At 37.1% G+C, this 24,216-nt stretch overlaps 1 protein-coding gene across 2 annotated transcripts in view; it reads left to right on the forward strand.

Annotated features, from left to right (window-relative positions):
- The first annotated feature begins 18,791 nt into the window (after positions 1-18,791).
- LOC126272960 (uncharacterized) overlaps positions 18,792-24,216 on the forward strand; it is a 139,745-nt gene continuing 134,320 nt past the window's right edge. Inside the window, exon 1 of one of the 2 annotated variants that reach the window (XM_049976284.1) lies at positions 18,792-18,835. The gene's annotated coding sequence lies outside the window, so the exon portion shown is untranslated. Of the gene's footprint in view, positions 18,836-23,948; positions 24,074-24,216 lie in introns of those variants that run through there. The other variant, XM_049976287.1, reaches the window with a different exon arrangement.

Here is a 24,216-nt window from a genome sequence, read left to right on the forward strand (position 1 = left end):
GAATGTGTTACAGAACAAACTTATACATACACTTTTAAAGTCGTTCAACAAAATGTACAGTCCCTACCAAACAAACCTGATGAAATAAATGTACTTCTTAGGAATGAGTGGAAGGAGGTATCAGTTTTATGTTTTTGTGAGCACTGGCTAGAGAAGGGCCATTTACAGTATTCAAACGTAACCGGTTTCACTCTGGCAAACTACTTTTGCAGATCAATATCAAAGCTTGGAGGAAGCTGCATTTATGTAAAAGAAAACATAGACTATAAGATAATAGACTGTGTAAATCACTTAGGAAGCGAAAAACACTTTGAAGCCTCAACTATTGAAATAACATCAGGAAAAACTGTAATAATGTGTGTTTACAGATCACCCAACAGCAATGTAAACATTTTCTTTATAGAACTTGACCTTGCACTAGGGAAACTTATTAATACTTGCAAAACTATAGTTCTGTGTGGCGATTTTAATATTGACCTTTTAACACACAGCCATCAAAGAAAAAAATTCCTTAATATTATTCAAGAATATAAATTGTGCACTAAAATAAACTCCCCTACACACGTAACAAAACTACTGCTACACTTATTGATCCGACCTTTGTAAACACTGACATGCATACCTCAGAAAACTTTAATACCGGCTACAGTGACCACAATGCACAGCTACTTGCCGTATGCAGAAGTGTTGATTTGTCTAGGAATGGAAGTGTTATCTACAAGAGAAAATTGAGCATGCAAAATATTGAGCACTTCAAACATATGCTAAGTACCCACTCATAGAATAAAATCTACAACAGTTACAACACAGATGAAAAGCTGGATAATTTCATGGAAATTTACAGACATTGTTTCGAAATTGCATTTCCAAAAAAGAAAATAATATGTAAAGGCCCCAGCAAACCCAAAACTTGGATTACATCAGGGATCAAAGTATCATGTAGGAGAAAAAGAGAACTTTTTGCACTATCAAAAACAGATAGCAGCCCTGAATTTGCTCACTACTTCAAAAAATACAAGTTAACTCTGAGTCATGCTATAAGGGAAACAAAATTAAGGGAAAATGACAAACGTATTATGGAATCATCAAACAAAGCTAAGACAATGTGGAATACAGTACAGAGACTTACTGGAAAGGTGGAAACACAATAAAATATTGTATTGTCACAGGTGGGCAGCAAGAGCACTGATCCAAAATTAATTGTTAACCACTTCAATTCTTACTGCTCGTGAGTTAGCGAAGGAACACATGGGAAAAACATCAAACAAAATATTACAGGAAATTTCTGGAAATAGTGTAACAAATACATCCATGTTCCTCCGACCAATAAGTTGCGAAGAACTGTTAAACAGCATAAAGTCATTAAAAAATAAATATTCAGCCGGAGTCGACGATGTGCCAGACTATATTATAAAAGTATCAGCTGAACAGATGCTCGCACCACTGCTAGATATATGCAATTCTTCACTATCAAGTGGTATTTTCCCACAACAGTTAAAAACTGCAAAAGTTGAACCCCTTACAAAAAGGGCGATCGGTAGCAGATGGTCAAATATAGGCCTGTGTCACTCCTATCAGGTTTTTCAAAAATCATTGAAAAACTAGTTCTGCTACAACTAACTGATTTATTTAACAAAAAAGTATGATTTCAAGATGTCAGCGTGGCTTCAGGCCTCACTGCAGTACTGAAACAGCAACTTTTAGCCTCATAAATCGTATTTTAAATTCAGTGGATAATCACAAAAATGTTTTGGGGATTTTCCTGGATTTAACACAAGCATTTGATCTAATAGACTATGAAATTCTCCTAAAAAGTTAAATTGGTATGGTGTAAGAGGCCTGCCACACTAGTGGCTGAAATCCTGCCTAGAAAATCGCTCTCAGGTAACAGATACATGGGAAAAACGAACTCCAAGCTTATCAATCGAAACCTTCCACATTAACCCACAGTGTACCACAAGGCTCAATTTTAGGTCTTTTTCTCTTCCTAATTTTCATAAACGACTTCCCCCTACACGTTCAACACTCCGAACCAGTGAGTGCTATTTGCAGATAACACAAGCATATTAACTGAAGGTGAAAATCAAATGGCTCACAAGTGAAAATCTCTCAGAGTGGTTTATGAGGAATAAATTGCTGATAAACCCTCAAAAAACAGTCGTCTTACACTTCCATACACAACAAAATAAAAACCCATTAAAACCAAACATGTCAATGGAAAACCAAAGAATTAACAGTGTCACTGAAACAAAATTTCTTGGCATCTAAATACAAGACAATCTTAAATGGAATTCCCCCATCACTTCATTAAATTCTAAACTATCCAAAATGACTTATATGGAACAACACAAGTCCTGAAACAGTTAGAGCAGTGTATTACGCTTGCATACACTCCATATTGAGATATGGCGTCATATTCTGGGGAAATTCTCCTCATAGCATAACCATATTCTGGAAACAAAAAAAGATTGTGAGGATAATGAAAAATGCCAACAGCCGAAAATCATGCAAACCATTCTTTAAAGAACTGGGGATTCTACCCCTACCATGTATCTATATACTAGAAATTGTAAAAAGCATGCTAAAAATGGAAATGTATTTATTCAAAATAAATCTGTACATGAACACCATACAAGGGCAAATAGTGACATACACAGACATCATTGTTATACCACACTGTGCAAGAAAGGTGTATATCACTCATGTTCACATTTGTTTAATAAGCTGCCAAGTAACCTAAAGGCCATAATCAAAATCCATAGCTTTAAAAAATCTGTAACATCATATCTCTTGGAAAACTGTTTTTACTCAGTAACACAGTATCTTGAAAAATAAGATAATTTTGGTTGTAACAATATAAAAAACTAATGTAACAATATAGCAATATAAAAATGTGACAGTTTATAAATGTAATGCATACAATCAATGTAACAGTATATTAATGTAATGTCATTTTGTCCAACATCTAAGGTATGGTATATGTACCACAAAGATTCAGGACGTAAATAATTAAAAGTAAAAATGTTCAAAATTGAGAGTATTTGTTCAAGGTAGGAAACGGAAATTTATTTCGTGAAATGAGTCAACGACTTTGATTTCCTTCATTTGCCTTTAGGTGCATTCATCTTCTGCATATTACGAAAAACGTCCAGTTCTCCTGTGATATAATCAAACTCATAAAAAAGTTTAAACAATTCTGCATCCTTATAAAATCATGTAATATCGGTTTTTGTCATGTGTAATACATGCAGTTTTGTTAACGTAAAAGTTTCAGTGTTTTATTGGGATAATCGAATACTTAATAATGACGCAACATAATCTAGTTTGCACCAGTAGCTGAGTCGTCAGGACAGCTGACCGACATGTGGTTCAAATTTACCTGGAAGTACACTATGTAATCAAAATCATCCGGACACCCCCCAAAACATACGTTTTTCATATTACGTGCATTGTGCTGCCTCTTGCTGCCAGGTACTCCATATCAGCGACCTCAGTAGTGGACATCGTGAGAGAATGGGGCGCTCCACGGAACTTACATGCTCCGAATGTTGTCAGGTGATTGGGTGTCACTTGTGTCATACGTCTGTATGCGAGATTTCCACACTCTTAAACATCCCTAGGTCCACTGTTACCGATGTGATATAGAAGTGGAACCGTGAAAGGAGACGTAGAGCACAAAAGCGTACAAGCTGACCTTGTTTGTTGAATGATAAGGCTGTCGACAGTTGAAGAGGTTCGTAATGTGTGATAGGCAGACATCTATCCACACCATCACAGAGGAATTCCAAACTGCATCAGGATCCACTGCAAGTACCATGACAGTTAGATAGGTGGCGGGAAAACTTAGATTTTTCGGTCGAGCGCCTGCTCATAAGCCTTACATCATATCGGTAAATGCGAAACGACGCCTCGCTTGGTATAAGGAGTGTAAACATTTTACGACTGAATAGTGGAAAAACGTTGTGTGGACTGACAAATCGCGGTACACAATGTGGCTTTTCGATGGCAGGGTGTGGGTATAGCGAATGCAAGGTGAACGTCATCTGCCAGTGTGTGTAGTACCAACAACAAAATTTGGAGGCGGTGGTGTTTTGGTTTGGTCGCGTTCTTCATGGAGGGGACTTGCACCCCTTGTTGTTTTGTGTGCCACTATCACAGCGCAGGCCTTCACTGATGTTTTAAGCACCTTCTTGCTTCCTATTGTTGAAGAACAATTAGGGGATGGCGATTGCACCTTTGGATACGATAGAGCATCTGTTCATAATGCACAGCCTATGGCGGAGAGGTTACATGACAATAACATCCCTGTAATCGACTGGCCTGCACAGAGTCCTGACCAGAATTCTATAGAACAGCTTTGGGATGTTTTGCAACGCCGACTTCGTGACAGGCCTCACCGATCAACATCGATACCTCTCGTCAGGACAGCAATCTCCGAAGAATAGGCTGCCATTCCCCGAAAAACCTTCCATCACCTGATTGAACGCATGCCTGCGAGAGTGGAAGCTGTCATAAAGGCTAAGGGTGGGTCAACACCATACTAAATTCCAACGTAATGGCGCCATGAACTTGTAAGTCATTTTCAGCCACGTCTCTGGATACTTTTTATCACATCGTGGTGCTTATTCTCCTTCATCTAGGGCTTTTAAAACTTCTTCTGTAAATACTGATACAGCAGCTTCTGTTCCCTTTCCAAACCTGAAATCAACTGATCATTGCACAAAAGTTGGTATTTATTTAGATAATCCGTAAGTCGGTTTTTCAAAATAGTTTCTGTTATTTTTGAAAAGGAAGACAGTAATGAAACTGGTCTGATGAGAATGATAGATTTATATTGTTTGTTAAGGGTGTTTTTGTGCTGCTAATGCAGTCTTTTAATAGACGCATTGGAACTTCATATAGGGAGTTTACTCTTGAATGCATGCGCAATCCTATTGATTTCCTCCCCATTACTGGATAGCACCAGCATTATGTAAAGCACATAGTTATTTGTAGCTGTGTGTTGTATTTTTGGAATTTTTCTTGCAATTTGGATGCTGTATTAGTAAAGTAGTTTTTTTACAAAGTTGTAAGGGCCTTACAGTTATCTATTAAACTATCTGTGTTTCTAATTTTCATGTTTATTTGCTTTGGCTTTGTGTTACCAGTTTATTGTTTTACTATATTCTAAATGGCTTTTCTTTTATTGAGTTCTGTGCAGTCTAATCATTTTGGTTTCCCACAGCAGTTTTCTGTATGCCCTTTTGTATCTGAGAAAAAATTATAAGAAGACTAGATCACTCTTATTTTCTTTTATAGAACTGAGAAATTTGAGAGTGTCAGAGGCTTTTCTAAAACTGTTTGCTACCTAGTTCTTTCTACCACATTTTCCAATATAATGCACTACTTTAGGAAATGCATCCTCAAATTTTAGTATGAATATACTCATATATATATATATCTGTTGAGTTTTTCATTTACATGTGTTCCTTAATATACTTCTGACCATGTCTCTGCATTGCAGACTTGCACCTTCTTGATTTCAGAAACAACCTCTGTAGCTAAGCACTCGTTTTGTTTCTTTGTGAATATTTTAAGTTCTGCAAGTTGACCAAAATGGCTTGATACCCCAAGGTTTTTAACCTGTACCTTAGAATGTTTATCTTGATATCTGTTAGAATGTGGTCAAAATTGGTTATTTTTGTGACATTTGATACCCATTGTGAGACGCCATAAATGTACAGGATATTCAAGAATCTGTTGCTGACTTCATCCACTTTCATCATACCAATATTTAAATCTCAACAAATAATAATCTGTCCTTTGTGATTACATGTCTTGTCCAGCACTTGTATCAATTTAGTGAAAAATGTTTTGACATCATCATTAGGAGATGTACATGAGCACAATTTAAACTGTTTTTAAGTGTATATTGTTCTTTTAATGTCACTACTGGGAGTTTAAAACGTTTTTCTTCATTCAAAGAAATCATGTCACTCCTTACTATGAACTGGAGCCTTCTTTTAACATAAATACATGAGCCTTCACACCTCATTAATGTTTTGCAGTAATGACAAGATAATTCATAAGAAGGTAAAACTATGTACACAATTTCAGTTCCTTTGCGCCAGTGTTCTGTTATGCAGACAACCAAGCCATCTATGCCTTCCAGTTCAAGTTGCTTACCTTGGGCGCTTCGTCTTCCTTCATTCCATTCAGAAATCCTGTAGCTGGGAAGAAGGCACTATTTTCCTTTCACTCACACTGCTACATGCTAATTCTTGTACAGTTGTGCTGCTGCTGCTGGTGCTACAGCAGCTGTCGCTCTTTATTCCTGCTCTGCTTGTTGTAATGTATTACTTCCCCCACCATAGATCTTCTTCTTTTATCCACTTCACTATATCCAGGATCTTCTGTTGTGACTGTTTTTACAGTTCTTGTTGTTACTGTTGTTTTTGTAGGCACTGATACTGACACTGATCCCTCTTCTGTCAGTATTATTATAGCTGCTTCATTTGCAACTGTTGCTTCTGTGCCATCAACATGCAGGAGGACCAGCTTATCTTCAACAGGCAGTTGCTGGTTTAATTCTTGCGTAGATACTCTTCTGTGTGAGTATACTGTTGTCTCCAGCGGAACTCAATTATTTATTTCACTCTTTATGTAAATTGTTTCCACTAGCTCTCCAAGGCTTTTACATAAATAAGATTTGTCTTTATTGTTTAAGTGCACTCCATGTTTTGTGATGCACATTCTCTCTAAATTCATTGTATCATGAAAGGAAACATTATCCATCGAACTGCAGATTTTTTTGGTAAACCCTGTTGACTTTCTGGATTTCCTTTTTTACACAAGAGCATTCTGTTAAATCATGCAAGTGAGTTAGCCTATTCGAATAGCTTTTTGATTTTTAATTATCTTTAAGAGGGTCTTCAGTGTTCGAGTAACTTCAAGTATCTAGTTTTTTTTAAGTCATTTGTACCACCAAATATTACTATGTACTGATTTTGTAGTGCCTGTTTACTATAATTACAGTCTTTTCGAATTTCTTTCATACAGGCACCCCTGCTAATGAAACCTGTAGCTTTGAGTACTTGCTGATATCACAGGGTTTCAGCTAAGCCTCTTCCACAACTATATGAATAGAGGACAACATCCATATTTTTTTTCACTATTTCTCGTCTTACGTTATCTCCATTAATATGCGTTTCACGTCCAATTGGACTGATTGTTTACATTGTGAGAATTCTTTAGATATCTTTTCACACAATGCTAAGTTTTTGTCTCCATCACACATAGGTGGGGATTAAGCGTCCTTTTGAACGATGATGACCAGGAAAATTAAGTTTTCTAACATTCACCGTTTTATGATTTATTTTACTGTCTTGCGTTTCGCTAACTATTTTGGTTGAAATAGTTTTTTGTGCTACTGGTACTGCACTAGTTGTGTTCTTTAGAGCCTTTCTCCAAAAGTTTCAGATAAACATTGTCTCATGTAATTCAACATATCAGCATATGCTGTAATACCAAAAACCGCCTGTGGTAGTTCACATATCATGTTGACTTCCAAACCGTTTCCTTATTTTTGTACTGCTTCCTGACATCTGGTGTAGTAGTTTCACAGTCACATGAAAAATGTTTTAGTTCCAGATGAGCGAAACAGTATGCATGAAGACATATCTGTGTTGCTGAACATAGCCTAATACCCTTAGATACAATATTACCACAAGAATGACATTCAATTGACTCAAAATAGTCGCACATTACAAAGAGATATTCTACACCTTTGTTTCTCGTCACCATCTTATGTTCAGTTTTTCTTTAATACTTCAAATTATGTACAGTACTTATGGATTTTCCGCCAGCAGCTTCTCGTTCTTTAATAGTATAGGATTTTACACACAAACAATTTTTGCAGCTTGTTTCCAGCAGTGGCAAATAGGTAAGTTTTCGATTTCTTTGTTCATCCCATCTGGCGATGCAGACGCTACACACATGACCTCTTTTGCATTATTTGTCTTGTTTACATAGGGTACTCCCACTGATTCTTTATAATAGTGAAGGAAAAATACTTCCTATCATACGTAGCATTAAATCTCGCACTTATTGATCCCTTTCTTCCCGCTGTTTTTGAGTTAATTCTCAAGCTAACACAATCTAATCTCACACTTGGCTACATCTTGAAAAAATTGTTGCTCATCAAAAATACTTGGCGGTGTATTTTGGAATATATCGTGATTTTCAACTGTGTGGTTAGGCAGGAACCTAGAGATGGGTTCACATACACAACAAAAGTGTCACCACAGCTCGTAGCATACTGCAGCTGCAAAGAAACTGTATGCGTGATCTCTGGGTTTTCAGAGGTGCAACTAAAGAAACGCAACTTTGTCATGCCGCAAACGGTTCCCCTTGGTTGTACTTCGTTACGCCACTTTGCTTCCACCACTGATGCCTCGTGGCTTTACTTCGAAACATGAGCACTCTGTCACACTTACCGTGAAGTAATAGCTGCTGTACTCCATTCTATTACAACGTATTTTCTCTTTGTTACTGAAAAAACTGTAGATATCTCACAATCTTTAAAGATTTTTGATAAGCAAATACTTGGCGGTGTATTTTGGAATTTATCGTGATTTCCGACTGTGTGGTTAGGCAGGGACCTAGCGCCGGGTTCAAATGCGCAACAAAAGTGCCACCACAGTTCGTAGCATACTGCAGATGCAAAGAAATTGTATGCTTGATCCCTGGGTTTTCAGAGGTATAACTTAAGAAACGCAACTTTGTCATGCCGCAAACGGTTCACCTTGGTTGTACTTCGTTACGCCACTTTCCTTCCACCACTGCTCCCTCGTGGCTTTACTTTCAAACATGGGCACTCTGTCACACTTATCGTGTGGTAATAGCTGCTGTACTCCATTCTTTTACAACGTATTTTCGTTTTGTTACTGAAAAAACTGAAGGTATATCACAATGTTTAAAGATTTTTGGTTGAGCAAATAAAATGAATTAACCGCTACGTTTACTTGCGACACATCTTCCAAATGACGAAACCCGAATTTCGGAAACTGTTTCTCGTCAGACTCATACATGCACCACAAGTCACGCCACAGCAAGTGGCAAACTGCAACTGCAATTTCTTTGCATGCTTATACTCCCAGTTTCTAGTGGTGCAACTAAAGAGACGCAACATTTAGCAAGTCACAAAAAGTACAAGTTGCTTGTACTTTGTTGGGCCACTTTACTTCCATCACTGCTCTCTGGTGGTAGTATTTTGAAACATAAGCACTCTGTCACAGTTATTGTGGAGTAATTGGTGCTATACACCATCAATTCCACCGTATTTTCGTTTCATTACTGGGAAAAGTGAAAATGGTGGTCGTCAGGCACACTTTCGCAGCTTTTGGAACTACAAGCAACCTATGTTTGGTTTTCTGCAGCAGTGTGCATATGTGTGTGGGCAATATTTGTAAATCAGTGATGTATCCCACAATGTTAAAAGATTTCTAGAAGAATAGATAAGTAAAATTTATAAATGTAACGAAAAAATTGATTCATATAAATTTCACGTTTTGTGAGATCAAGCATTATTTAAATTGTATATATAAACTGCACTATATGCAGCTGCATGTAGCAGAAAATAGCTGCTATGTGTGATGTGGAGCAGTTAATCTAAAAATGAGCTATTCGAAATGCCTATATCAACCAATACAAGAAGATACTAAAATCTAGAAAGAATGGTGTGTCTGCTTATGATATTTACATACCAGAAGTTGGTTAGTTTGCCATTGCAGACAGCATTTTCGTCTTCGTGTGATATTTCTTTTATAAATGTGTTTGTGTCACTTATTTATCTCTGTGTGAAATCTATTTTCAGATCCAACATTTGGGTTTTATCTTCCCTGTATGTACTTCTTGTCACAACTCTAATGACACAGCCTGCACTATAACTAGCCCACATGATTTCAGTTGACATTATATTGAAACCTGTAGAATTTGTAGCATCCTGTGTAAATGATAACTCAAAATTCTACTACCAAAAAACACGACTGTGGGGCCACATTAGTTGTAGTTTCTGATTAAGTCTCTTCTCTTAAATTTTAGAGATAGGCACTTTCATGTTCAATCTAATATTTCTCCTTCTTCTTGATTGATTATACATCTTTAGAATAATATACATTGTAAACACTCCTCTTGCAGTACATACTGCACAATAAGTAACCCTGTCCATATTAGTCGAATACTTTGAAAACAAGTCATAACCTGATAATTGTAAAAACGTTTCAAACACGGTTATTTGTTTACGTGAGAGCGAAAATCGATTGTGTAAATGGAATCCGGCAGCTAGAAATGGATTTCCAGAATCAATTTTGGAGTGTTGAGACCAACCAGAAAATAAGTGTTTGTTTCCCTGGCCTAAAAGGCTGTTTAACCTGACTGCGAACCAAATGCAATTCGTATTCGTGTATATTTTGAGAATAGCTTAACTGCAAAAACGCAGACAAAACAGTCCTGGCATTGACCTTGGCAATGCTTTTGCAGAAGGATAAGAAAACAAGGCTCTGGTCCAGGGAATAACTTGAGATTTACTCTTACAATCCGAGGGTTACATCAACTTTCTTCGAATGTAAAATGAAACTTTTTAAAACTTATAAAAGCCATCGTACAAGAGCAAACTTGCGTGTCAAGTTTGCTCTTACTTAGCCACAAATGTAACAAACAAGCCTGTACCATATTTAGAAAGCTTGTCAATTTAACCACATATCTGAAGCACACACTTTTCTTATATGCTGTGTTTTGGAAAAAGTGGGAATTGCTACAAAAGCAGGTAAAGTTTTTTTAACATTTCCTCTGGCACTGCGTTTAGAGAAGAAGAAAACAAGACGCTGATCTAGCGAATGATATAAAATGAGAAACATATAACTGGAAACTTGTTAATGGAAATGTTTCACCAAAAACCTGATTATATCGTCTAGTTTCTGTGGATGGACGTTGAAATATTTAATAGCTTGTTTAGCTTTTCCATCATCAGAGGTGCATTTACATGTAGGCGCAATAGGCATGAGCCTAGGGGCGGGAGCTTCAGAGAGCGGAAATTTTTGCACAGTATTTATTTTAAGATTTTACGTTTTACAACAACTGTGCTTACAAATGACAAAAATTATTAATGTTATGGAATAATTAGAAAGTTTAAACAAGCTGTAAGGACGAAAATCGACGCTATATTCTTTTAAATATTATTAGTTTACTTGATGTCTGAATAGATATTAGTAAGGTGATATTCAGAGTATCACCATTACGAGCTTCAAAAGTCACTATTCCCATAATGCAGTCGGCTTCTATCTTCTGTTCATTGAGAATATAGGAAGAGGTGAAATGAAATAAAATTATTTTGCATTGTTGTCCTTGTCTTAACGATTTTCTTTCATAGCACTGTTTGGCCAAGTAATGCAAGCTATTCAGTGGATCAGTGTGGTGTTTAAAGTAAAAATCTTCATGCTCACGACTTGTGTGGTACGGTTTTGAACTGGTTACTTATTGTTTACAAACTTATTTTCTTTTGTATTGGTGTTTGTTGATAATTTTGTGTCTTTAACTTAGATAAGTGTGACAAAAACAAATGTGCAAAATTAAGTGGGTCAAAATTCGAAAATTAGCGAAGAAAAAGCGAAAATGAGAAGGTCATGTTCTAAAAAACGCTTGGCTGATTGGACAACTTTTTCACGAAAAATGTTGCTGGTTCGACTTTGAGTTCAAGCTATACTGATGATAGGTCTAGCACTACAGCTGTAGTGAAAGAAGTAAATGAGAATGAGAAAATAGTTAAAAAACGAACAAAAGAAAACTGTCCTTCAATTCAAGTCTCACAAAAAACTAAGAATCAAATCTGATATTACAAAGAGAAGTAACCTCATTAGTGATGATCATGCAGAGTGATCTGGTAATTAATCAACAATCGACCTTTTTTTCACCATGGCATAAACCAAATTTGCAATGGTGATTCACGAAGATCAAAAGGTGGTAAGGTGAGATATTTGAACCAAAATTTATTTTATTTTAACCTTTCAAATTGTGACTCAACTTTTCTGAATATTTACTACACTCCTGCAGCACAATTTCTATTTTTTGAGAACCATGTCAATTGTTTGGAGGTGAGACTTTAGTTGCTAATGTTGGCATTTCAAACTGGAGAAATATTTCTAATATTTTAATCTCATCATGAAAATTCACTTGAACATAAACATTTTGAGTTATCACTTTTAACAATAAAAAGTCACGTAGAATGGTAGAAAACGATTTGGAATCATATGTTGAGACTGAAAAAATATATCGGTGCAATTTGTGGAAAAGGGTGTTTGAAACAGTGAAGAAGCTAACAAGTCATTGATTTCCCCTACGTGAGCACAATGAAAAATTTCATTCTTTACATAATAGCCAATTAACGATGTCTATTAACCTTATAGCCCAGTTTGATCATTTCCTCATAAAGCACGTTGAACGATATGGACATACTGGCCAGGGACATACAAGTTATTTATCTTCAACAATCTGTGATGAAATAAAAAAGCTGCTTTCTGAGAGAAAAAAAGAATTATCATAAGTGATATCAAAGAAGCCAAATATTTCTCTAAATATTAGTTTCTACTGCAGACATTTCACATACTGATCAATTATCATTTGTATTAAGACATATGAACAGGAATGGTTTTGTTATGTTTTTTTTCTACACCTGGGACACAAATCTGAAAACCTAGCTGAGGCCATACTGAAATTATGTCCTCAAATTCCATTGATATTACTGACTCTAAAGGCCAGTCATATGACAGTGCAAGCAAATTGCAGGTGGCTACACTGGTTTGCAGGCACACAGTAAAAAACGAAATCCGAAACCGCGTTATATGCTTTGTGCAGCATATTGTTTGTATGTATATGACATTAGTGCTGCTAGCTATCAACAAAAAGGATGTTCATATTTCAGTTTATTGCAAAACATTTAAAATATTTTCTCTGGTGCTACACAATGCTGGGATCAACTTTTTTCTTTCATAAAGCCAGGAATCAAAACACTTTAAAGTGCAACACATCCGTTTGTCAACCAGAGAGGAAGCATGTGTAAGTCTAAATGACAATTGGGAGAATGGTACCAATGCCCTCACACACGTTACCAATAACATCTGTGAGAAAGCACTTGGGAAGAATGAGACTTCAGCTTCACTGAATCACCTCAGTAGACTAGAAACAGTATTTATGATTACAGTTTGGAAGAACATATTACAGAGGTGTAATAGTTGCACAGTGTAAATATTGAGACTGAAATAGTGTGTGAATTACCTGAATCACTTATAGTGTGTATTAGCTCTGTTTGTGGCATGTCTGACTGTTAAGAAACTAGATCCATGGAAATTATGATGAATGCACCTATAAGACATTAAGGAAACGAAAACTTCATGTTAATGAGTAAGTGGACTGCGAACAAGTTTCTCTGACTGGCAGGGAGAAATTTAGAGTTGAAACATTTTTCCCAGTACTCGACAACTTGTACACTAAATTTGTGACCACGAAAGAAAATTGTAAAACACTATTAAACTCCTTCATAGTTTTCAGTGTACTTACGAACAGTTCACCAGACATTATTTCTGCATGCACAGCAATACTCTAAACGTCATGTGATACTGGTTTAGAACCTTCCTCCCCAAGTAATGTGTACTTTGCAACACATCTGCACTTTTGTGGGGTCATTGTCGAACCAGTCGAAATGAGTAAATTTGTACGAAAGGAGTGGTTGCAGTTCATGATAAACAAAAGACTAATTACCCCTATATATATATATATATATATATATATATATATATATATATATATATATATATATATATATATTGTGTTCCTTACACCCACATATTTCTCCCTACCCAGTGTTAATGTAGCACTTCCAGAATGTGTAGTTTGTTGGGTAGGATGGATACAATCTGGAGTATTGGTGACTGGAGCTGGTTGTTTACGTGGAGCTGAAACAGGTATACTGGGATCCATAGTCTTCTTATGAAAGGTTGGCTCGAGTCTGTAGATGGAGATCGTCTTCTGACCAAGAGACATTTCAGAAACAAAGCCTTTTCTTGAATGTACCTGTTATGTTCCATTTAGATACATTGTACAGGTTTTCTCTGTGCATCATGTGTTATGAGTACATGCAGAGAGGTCATGAGTTAAGGATGGATGAAGGCAGATATTGTTGCATGATGTCTAACATTAATTGGTTTAAGGGACACCACATTCTGTTTTAGTTGAAAGTGGAAGTTGGAATGTCATATTCTGCTGGTGTAGTATCAAAGAAATCGGCTGGAATTCTAATTGTCATGTTGTATGTCATTTCTGCAGCAATTGTATTATATTCTGGAATCAAGTAAGTACAGAGATCCATTAAAATTTTTGGTAAGTTGTCAACCAAATTATCTGAAAGTCGCGCACTTAATGCTGTCTTCATGTTGTGATACAAACTTTGCTATTTGACACTGAATTGTAAGCAGTGGTTTTATGTGCTATATATGTAGGGTCTTTGTGGAGAGAGTTAATAATTGATACTCAAACTGCAGTCCTCTGCCGTTGGGGGTGACGATATTTGGGACTCCAAAAGGTATGATACATCTACATTTACATTTACATCTTCATCTATACTCTGGAAACCTCTGTGAGGTGTATTGCAGAGGGTATGTCCCATAGTAACAGTTATTAGGGTTTCTTCCTGTTCCATTCAAGAATGGAGCATGGGAAGAGTGATTGTTTATATGCCTTGTGCAGTAATAATTCTAACCTTATCCCAATGGTCCGTATGTGAGTGATACATGGTGAACCATAGTATAACCCTAGAGCAATCATTTAAAGCCGGTTCTTGATACTTTGTTAATAGATTTTCTCAGGATAGTTTACATATATCTTCAAAAGGTCTGCCAGTTCAGTTCCTTCCATATTCCATGACACCCTCCCTTGGATTAAACAAACCTGTGACCATTTGTGCTGCCCTTCGCTGTATAACTTCAGTCTTCCCCCTTAGTCCATTCTGATATGGGTGCCACACACTTGAGCAGTATTCTAGAACTGGTCACATTAGTGATTTGTAAGCAATCACTTTTGTAGACTGATTATACTTCCCCACTATTCTACCAATAAAACGATATCTATCATGTGCTTTACCCACAACAGAGCCAATGTAATCATTCCATTTCATATCCTTGTAAAGTATTACAACCAGGTATTTGTATGAGTTGGCCGATTCCAACAGTTTCTCAGTGTCATTATAATCATAGGATAATACAGTTTTCGTTTTGGAGGATGTGCACAATTTTACATTTCTGATCATTTACAGAAAGTTGTTAATCTCTCCACTACACTGAAATCTTATTACGATATGACTGAATATTTATGCACCTTCTCTCACATAGGACTTCATAACTGCTTCATCTGCAAAAGGCCTGATGTTATTATTAATATTGTCTGCAAGGTCATTAATATACTACATGAACAGCAAGGTCCCAACACTCTTCCCTGGGGCACATCCGAAATTACTTCTACATCTGACGATGACTCTCCATCCAAGATAATTTGTTGTGTCCTCCCTACGAAAAAGCTCTAAATCCTGTCACAAATTTCACCTGATGCCCCATATAGTCGTACTTTTGACAATAAGTGTAGATGTGGGAATGAGTCAAATGCTTTTCCGAAATCAAGAAACATTGCATCTACCTGATTGCCTTCTTCCAAAGCTTTCAGTATATCATGTGAGAAAAGTGTGAGTTGGATTTCACACGATCGATGATTTCGAAACTAATGCTGGCTGGCACTGAGGAGATAATTCTATTTAAGATACCTCATTATGTTTTAGCTCAGAATATGTTCTAAGATTCTACGACAAGTCAGTGTCAAAGAAATTGTATGGTAGTTTTATGGATCACTTCTTCTACCGTTATTATAAATGGGTGTTACCTGTGCCTTTTTCCAAGAACTCTGCACGGTATTTTGCTCGAAGAGGGGTAATTCAGATGCAATTGCGGTGTAGAATGTGACAGGGATTCCACTTGACCTGGAACTTTGTTCAGATGTAACGATTTCAGCTGTTTCTCAACATTACTGACACTATTGCTTATTTCATTCATCTTTTTGGGGATAGTAAGAGAGCAACTCTTCCTGCAGAATGCTGTCAACACTTTCTGCAGAGGTGTCCTTCAGTGGAACTGCCTCTAGCCAATGTGTAGGCCTGTCTACCATTGTTAAGAGATAGCTGAACCGCTGAGAGCAAGGTATTAGTGCCACTAGATTAACATGCAAGAAGTGACTATCAACTTCACTGAAAGGTCCACAATCACCGATTGTATGTTTCGAAATTTTTGCTCACAGCTTTACATCTTGTTACAGTGGAGGCCAAATGAAGTGATGTCGGATCATCCACTGTCCCTTTAATGCCAAGATGAACTAAGTCATGTAGGACATGAGAGACCTGCCTGAACGCTGTTTAGAAGTAAATTGTAATGGCTTGTGATCTGTGAGTATTGTAAATTATCTGCCTTCGAACAGATAATGAAAATGTTTGACAGCTGAATATAGTGCCAACATTTCTTGGTCGTAGCTGCTATAGCTATGTCATGTGTCAGTGAAAGACCTGGAGAAAAACGCAAGTGGTTCAGGTGTGCCTTCTTGCTGCTGATATAATGAATCACCTATTGCATAGTCTAGAGTTCTTCTTCAGTAGCACTACGGACCTTGGTGAGCCTTGGCTTCGTCAACAATCTTCTTCCACACTTCTTGGTTATTTGCTCCTCTTTTCCACCCTCGTACTCCCATACTGGTGATATTATTACCTCGTCAATCCATGTTCTTCTAGGTCTCCCTTTTCGCCTAACTGAATAGACCACACCTTTCATCATTTTCTTTGGAATTCTATCCTCTGCCATTCTTTCCAAGTGTCCTAGATATCGTATTAACTCTTGTGATTCGGCATTGTAGCATATTCTCCAGTCTTCTTCCTCCCTTACTGGCCCATAGATTTTGCGTAGTATTTTCAGCTCAGTGGTTCTTAGTGCATTTTTATCGTGTTCTGTCAACGACCATACCTCTGATCCATATGTGATAACTGGGCGGACTAGGGAATTATATATTAGCAGTTAAGTTTTCCTTGTAACAAGGCTATTTTTGAAAAGTTGCATATTTGCAAAGTAAGCTCTGTTTCCTGCTTGTATTCTTTCCCTTAGGGGAGCCTTTCCAATACTCTTATCATTTGTTATTATGGCTGTAAGGTGCCTCTTACGTGAGGAAGACATTTTTACCAGTTTTAATAAATTATTGTCTCTTATTGATGTATTAAGGATAGTTAAGAAGTGCTGTATTCCGTAGCCGGCCAAGAGTCGGAGAGCATTTCCCACGCTGGCTGGCTAGGTGATGAAGCGACCATATGTCGCGCGTAGTGGGGTGAGGCTCGGCCCTGGACTGTAGCAACAAGCGTCAGACTGGGAAATATACGTGACAGGAATTACCGCCATCTTGGAGCCGAAGTCACCGATTTTGTTTATTGATATTTGATAATTAAAGTGATTTATGACAACATGAATACTAGGAGGAGCCTCTGGATGTTTAGAACTATTTATCATAATTCTGCCTCGTTAAATTCACACCCGTTCAGTAACAAATGCACACCTTAGTAAATACTAAGTTGATCGGAAATCTACGAACTGTGACGAGACTAGTAAGAGATACGAACTACGCACCAAAGTTGGCAGTCGGCGTCCTATCTTGTTCGATGGTAGGCATTCTCTCGGTTATGAGTAGTTTGTGACATCAGTGTTTCATTATTGATCTAATTGGAATATAAGTGACATTAAGACATTCTGAATGTTAATTTCGAGTAAATAGGTACCCCAAAGTTGATCGACATCAATTTCAGATAATTAGCTTCCACAGACAGACATCCAATGCGCCAATGAAGAATTTGCATGGGACGACAATTACGAGATCTGCACGGCGCACAGGTAGGAGAAAATCCGCCGACACGACCCACCAAGGCAGATCAAGGAAGGTCCGACTTACACTCGCAAATTGCGGGTGGAAATGCTGACCAGTTATACTGTTAGTCACATATACCACGTTCTACAGACTCGGAGCTAAGCTGAGTAATAACAGTATCAGTTAAGAAGAGAGGGGATCTTGCAGGGCTCCCTAGTAATTAAAAGAGGACACTTCTTTGAAGCATTTCCCATTTTTTTTAGGTTTTTAGGGGTCATCTGGTATCAGATTGTGACATTATCATATATTTTGTTTTCTTTTCATTTACTATGAGGTCAATTTTTAAGACTTCTTCTTCCATTGCCCAGTATGTTTCTAGGAGTGGATTGTTATTTCTTCCTACTGTAACGTTCCCTGGCAGCACACACACTATTAATAAAATGAAATGACATTTAATTGTACTATGTACGCCGATATGAAGCAGTTCGTATGTACTGTAATTGTTTAACAAAAAATGTTATTTAATTTTGTGTAAAGGACGTCGGTTATTATTGTAATATTTTCTGTAATAATATCCTCAAAGTATTTACGATTGTAATATTTCTATACTCATAATGTAATTACGAGATATGCTAATATCTGCGATGAAAAAATGTAAAATATAGCCACAGAAGAAAATAATGTTGTAAGATTACAAAGAGATATTCAAAATCAGCAGTAGTATAAAAAGCGCTACATAATGGGCATTCTTTGTCGTCTTTCTCTAGAGCTGAGAGAGAGAGAAACCTGTGATGTAGCATTATATGAATGAGTATACTTCTTTTGTCTGTATCTAACTTTAGCCGCCATTAGAGGAGAAATCATCAAGGTGTGTAATTTTGATTATTGTTATCGTCTAAATACATTATAATTTATCAAAATTGTGTATTACTAATGTAAATTATCTTGCCCATAGCATCTATAATATTTCTTTAAAGAATTTTCAGCACTTTTAGCGATTATCGTTGGTGTTGTTGGGCTGTGCCCCGACCGAACGATTTGCAGCGGCGGCAGATTTAAAAATTGTTCCGCTATAAAATTAACCAAACCTGTAAATCGGGAGCAGGTAAAATTAGCAGTGAATTACGAAATATTTTTCTTTTACAACGATTCTGAGGCTGATTGAATTTATTACTGGTTTTACATGTATGCATTCATAGGCAGATGATTAACGTTGAAGTTGTTGATCTGTTGGTTATTTTCATTTGTAAAGCAAATAAAACGTATAGTGAAGTGTGTTTTGTCAATGATAATTAATCGTTCAGGTTGGCTTGGCAATATTTAAGCATTTTATGCTAACAGAGACACTCTTGTGTTCCATAGCTAACGCCGGGAAAGAATTCAGTAAATATTTAAAAAACCCACTGCAACTAGAAAATATGTGCCAAGGCCGAAATACATAAAAAAATTAATTTAAATAATTTTCAAAGTCATAAATGTTATTAGTCAGTTAGTTTGAATTTATCAGCATGAGAGGGTTGCTAAGGTTCACGTAATTTTAAATGTGCTTAATTCTGTCTACATGAATTTTTATTACCACACGTAAATAAGGGGTTCTACAACAAAGTTCGTACTGAAAGAGTAAACAACATAAATATTTAAAGCCATTTCTCTCCCATTTTCATTTTTTCATCCATTCACATTTTTACATAATAAAAATATTTAATTCTCTTTTTTTTTTCATCAACCTACTCTAGCAATGTCATCAGCATATGCACATATCTAGCTAGTTTTCATACATATGGTGCCTCTTTTGTTGATTTTATTTACTAAACCATGCAGGGCTATGTTGAATAGGACAGTGGAGAGACTATCACACTACTTCACATCTTTATTAAAGTCAAAGCTTTCACTTGTTCTGCTTGTCTCTGTCATTGTCTAGGTTAGTCTTATTAGTTTAGCACATATACCAACTTCTTTCAGTACTCTGTATAGTTCGTGCCAATTTATGCTGTCAAAGGCTTGTTTGAAGTCAATGAATAGGAAATTCAGATCCATATCTTATTCATTGAACTTTTCCATCATTTGTCTTATCACAAATATTTGATCAGTTGTTCCTCTATCTGGTCAAAGCCACTCTGATATTCCCCTAGTACGCCTTCTGCGCACTTCTGTATACTTTCGTTTAATATACTTGTGAAGATCTTATAAGCTGTGCTTAGGAGTGTTATACATCTATAGTTTTCACATCCTGTTATGTCCCCTTTCTAATAAATGGGTATTATTACTCCAATTTTCCAATTATCTGGTATAGTTTCTGTTTCCCATACATCTGATAATAATGTGTGCAGTTCCTTTATAAAAGCTCACTACTAGTTTTTATTAATTCAGCAATTATGCTGTCTTCCCCAGGGGAAGCCTGGGAGACATCTTGTAGTGTTGGCTTTCTTGCCTCACTGGTTTCATTGTTTACTTCTAGCTCCACTCTTTCCTCCTGTGTGTCTGTCTCTTCATCTTCTAGGCTGGTGCTTAGTGTATCTTTGAAATACTCTGCCCATCTTCCTACTATCTGTTCTTGCTCCCTTAACTTTTTCCCATATTTACTGGAACAGGCCATTGTTTTTGTTGGAATCTATTCTTCATATTGCCTATGGCATGATAGAAATTTCTTATTTCACTCTGTTCCTTTATTTCTTCTATTTCTTGAACTTTCTTCATATTCCACTCTCTTTTATTTCTCTTACAGTCTGTTAGCTATTCTCCTTAATTCTCTATATTGTTTCACATTATTTCTGGTTTCTCTCTGTAGCACTTTTGTTCTTGCCATTTTCTTTTCCTCTGTTGCTGACCTGCAATCTTAACCAAACGTATCCTGGGTTCTTCTGATCCTTCTTATGTCTATTATTTCCTCTGAAGTATCATTAATGGCTTTTTCAATCCTGTTCCACCTTTCATCTACTCCTACTGCAGTCTCTTCATTGCTCAAATTTCTACTTAGTGTTACTTGGCACTTTTTTACTTCATCAGGAATATTCAGTTTATCTGTATTCCATTTCGTCATCTTTCCTATTCTGTTGCCATTTGTTAATGACAGCTTCTATCTCAAGACTAATTTTATCACAAAGTGGTCTGAATCACAGCTTGGTCCTCTGCAGCTCTATACATCCGTAACTGACGTAGAGTGGCGTGCAATCACTAAAATATGGTCAATCTGATTGACTACTCCATTGGCTACAGACTTCCAAGTACCCAGATGGTTCCTTTTGTGTCCAAAGCAGGTACGTTTAATAATCATATTATTCCTTGCTGTAAATTGGCATAGTAAGTCTCGGTTCTCATTGTTTTCTTCATGTAGTGAATATTTTCCAGAAACTCCATATGGATGTTCATTCCTCCATATTTTTACATTAAAATCTCTTATTACTAGCATCAGGTCGTATTTAGGTACTGTGCAGATTATTTTTTCCAACTTTTCGTTAAACTGTTCTTTAATTATATCCTCTTTTTCCTCTGTTGGTGCATGTGCATTAACTATTGATACATTTCTAAATTCCGGCCTTAGTCTGAGTCTGCACATCCTTTCATTTATGGGCTCAAATTCTAGAAGGCTTTTCCTGACTAGTTATTATAAACCCTGTTCCAAGTTGGCTTGTTCTTTCTTCTGGTCCACTATGTACCAATGAGTACTCAGATTTATCTATCTGCCCATTCCCTTGCCATCTTATTTCCTGTAGCTCTACGATATCGTATTTGAATTTTAAAATTTTATTTTTCTAGGCTGAAGCATTGTCCTCACATTCCATTTTGCTACTATTAGATCCTTTATCTGTTTCCTTTGCCAGGGTCGTGAAACAAGCTTTCCATCCAGTTTCTGAGGCTTCTGTTGAATTTCCATAATATTCTTTATTTTCTACAGTATGGGGTTATTAGTCCCATGCCCAACCCCCAACCTGGAGGACCAGGATATGTGTGATGTTTTCTTCTCTAGGAAAGCTGGCTTCACTACTCCTCTTGAGCCCTCCCTGGCCTATGTTGTGGGACACACTTTGTCTGGCTCCTCTGTCGAGACCAATCCGGCCTGGGCGACCCTGCAAGTAGCTATACTACCACTGGCATAGCTTTCGGCTTCAATGAACAAGCAAACGCTCCCACCCAGTACTGAAGGTGCCTACTATAAGGCGGTGTCCCCCAAGAGGTATAGTCAGAAGTTGTAATATCGAAATTAAGGGAAAAGTTTTTGAGGGACATGCAAGCTGAGTTGCTTTAGCCAGTTCTTCTTTTAACTTCTCGAGCGGTTTGTTTACTTTGCCAGCCCATGTACCGGGACAATTGTCCTTCCTCTTGCTGTTTTTACACAAGTTAAACAGAAGTGCTGGATACCAGCAATATGTGGTAGCGCACATCTATAGAAATTCGCTAGTTCTAAAACACAATGTAGTTCTGCTACTGTTTTAGGATGACAGAAGTTTTTTATTGTTTTCACTTTTTCTTCTAATGGTGTAAATCCTTGATGAGATATACTATAAACCACGAACAATGTCTCTTTCTGTCCAGAAATGCACTTTCCCACGTTAAAGGAGTTATAGAGCCGTTGCTGATGCATTATGTGTTCTTCATCTGATGCTGTAGCAACGAGAATATCATCTAAATAGGAGTACACAAAAGATAAGTTATTCAGAATGCTATGAATAAATTGCTGGAATGTTTGTGCTGCATTTTGTAGACCAAACAGACTCTTCAAAAATTCGGAAAGTCCAAATGGTGCGGAAACAGCTGTTTTAGGCACATCTGGTGCAACGGAATATGGTGATAAGGTCTGATAAGGTCAGTTTTGGGGAATATCATTCTGTTGGAGAGTTGACAATGAAATCTTGTTACTCAGCATTGGTTAATGGTCTATCATTGTGACAGCCCTTAAACCTATACAATCTCCACAGGGACGCCAGGTTCCATCTTGCTTTTGAACGAGATGGAGGGGACTAGACCAACAGCTTTCAGATGGACGACGTGTACCAAGGTTGATTGTCTCATGAAATTCACATTCCGCTTGTGCTAATTTCTCTAGTAACAAGCGTCTGGCTGGTGCAAGCACTAAAGTTCGTATTGTTGTGATTGAGTGCTGATCATTAACCTGCGGAAAATCATAATTAGGTTTCTTCGTGAGTATTTTAAGACATCTATTTAACATCTCTTGACATTTATGCACGGATCAATCAAAAAACTGTCCATATGCGTCGACAGAGCCTGTACTAGCGATTAAAGTTTCTTACTCGAGTAACTTGTCCGACTTACCATCAAGCAATGGGCCATAATGACTCAAGAAATCGGCACCAACAGTTGGCTGGCGAATATCTGCAAAAAGAAATGGGCTCTCAAATCTTTGTCGATGACCTATTTCGAGGTTCAGTAGTAATTCACCATACCTGTGAATTACGAAAGAATTTGCAGCGTAGAGTTCCCGTTTCTGAACGTTTTTGTGATGTAGTACTGTTGCTGGCAATAAGGAAGCGTCTAGTCCAGAATCGACAAGAAAACTAAGATGCATGTTGCGAATCGTTATGAAAAGCCGGGAAAATGATTCAGCCCCCTCGTTGTGCGTGCGTCAAGTAGCGTACTAGTTTTCCATCTGAGCATATCAAACTGTTGGGAAATAAATGAAGATGGTAATGTGCACTTCCTCGCTTTCTGTCGTGGTTCATAATGATACCAGCACACATAATGTTTCTGTGTAAGTCCTGATTATTTCGAGCTTTTTCTCGATTGTGTCCCAACTAGTACTTCCTGAATCTGGGTCGTTGGTTCTGAAAACTGTCTTTCTATGTGGAAAATCTGTCATTTTGAGTTGGAGACGAAATCCATAGCATATGCGAATTGACTGGGCTTCGTAATCTCTACGATATTGTCATGCATAGAAGCCGATTCGAGATTTACAGATTGACTAGCTGCTGGCATAGAATGCACTTTGATAGATAGTCGTTGAAGATACAGAGTTCTAAACATTCATCTGTTACTTGCGTTCTGGCAAGAGCGCATATGTCTTGGAGCAAAGTAGATTTCTTTTTGTCCCCTAGTTCTACTTTGTTTACATTTTTTTACCTTTTGTGGCTATGATTCTTCAAATTCTGCGGTAAGGCGTGTTTTTTTTTTAAATTCTGTACAGACGAAGCTGATAATGGTTTGGAATTGAAATTTGGAATTAGCTCAGTAACTTCGTTATAAAGTGATACCAAAATATAAGAATACCTTGTCATCTCGTTGCTAATATTTGTT

Source organism: Schistocerca gregaria, chromosome 5 (genome assembly GCF_023897955.1).
Source record: "Schistocerca gregaria isolate iqSchGreg1 chromosome 5, iqSchGreg1.2, whole genome shotgun sequence".
Taxonomy (NCBI): Eukaryota; Metazoa; Arthropoda; class Insecta; order Orthoptera; family Acrididae; genus Schistocerca; species Schistocerca gregaria.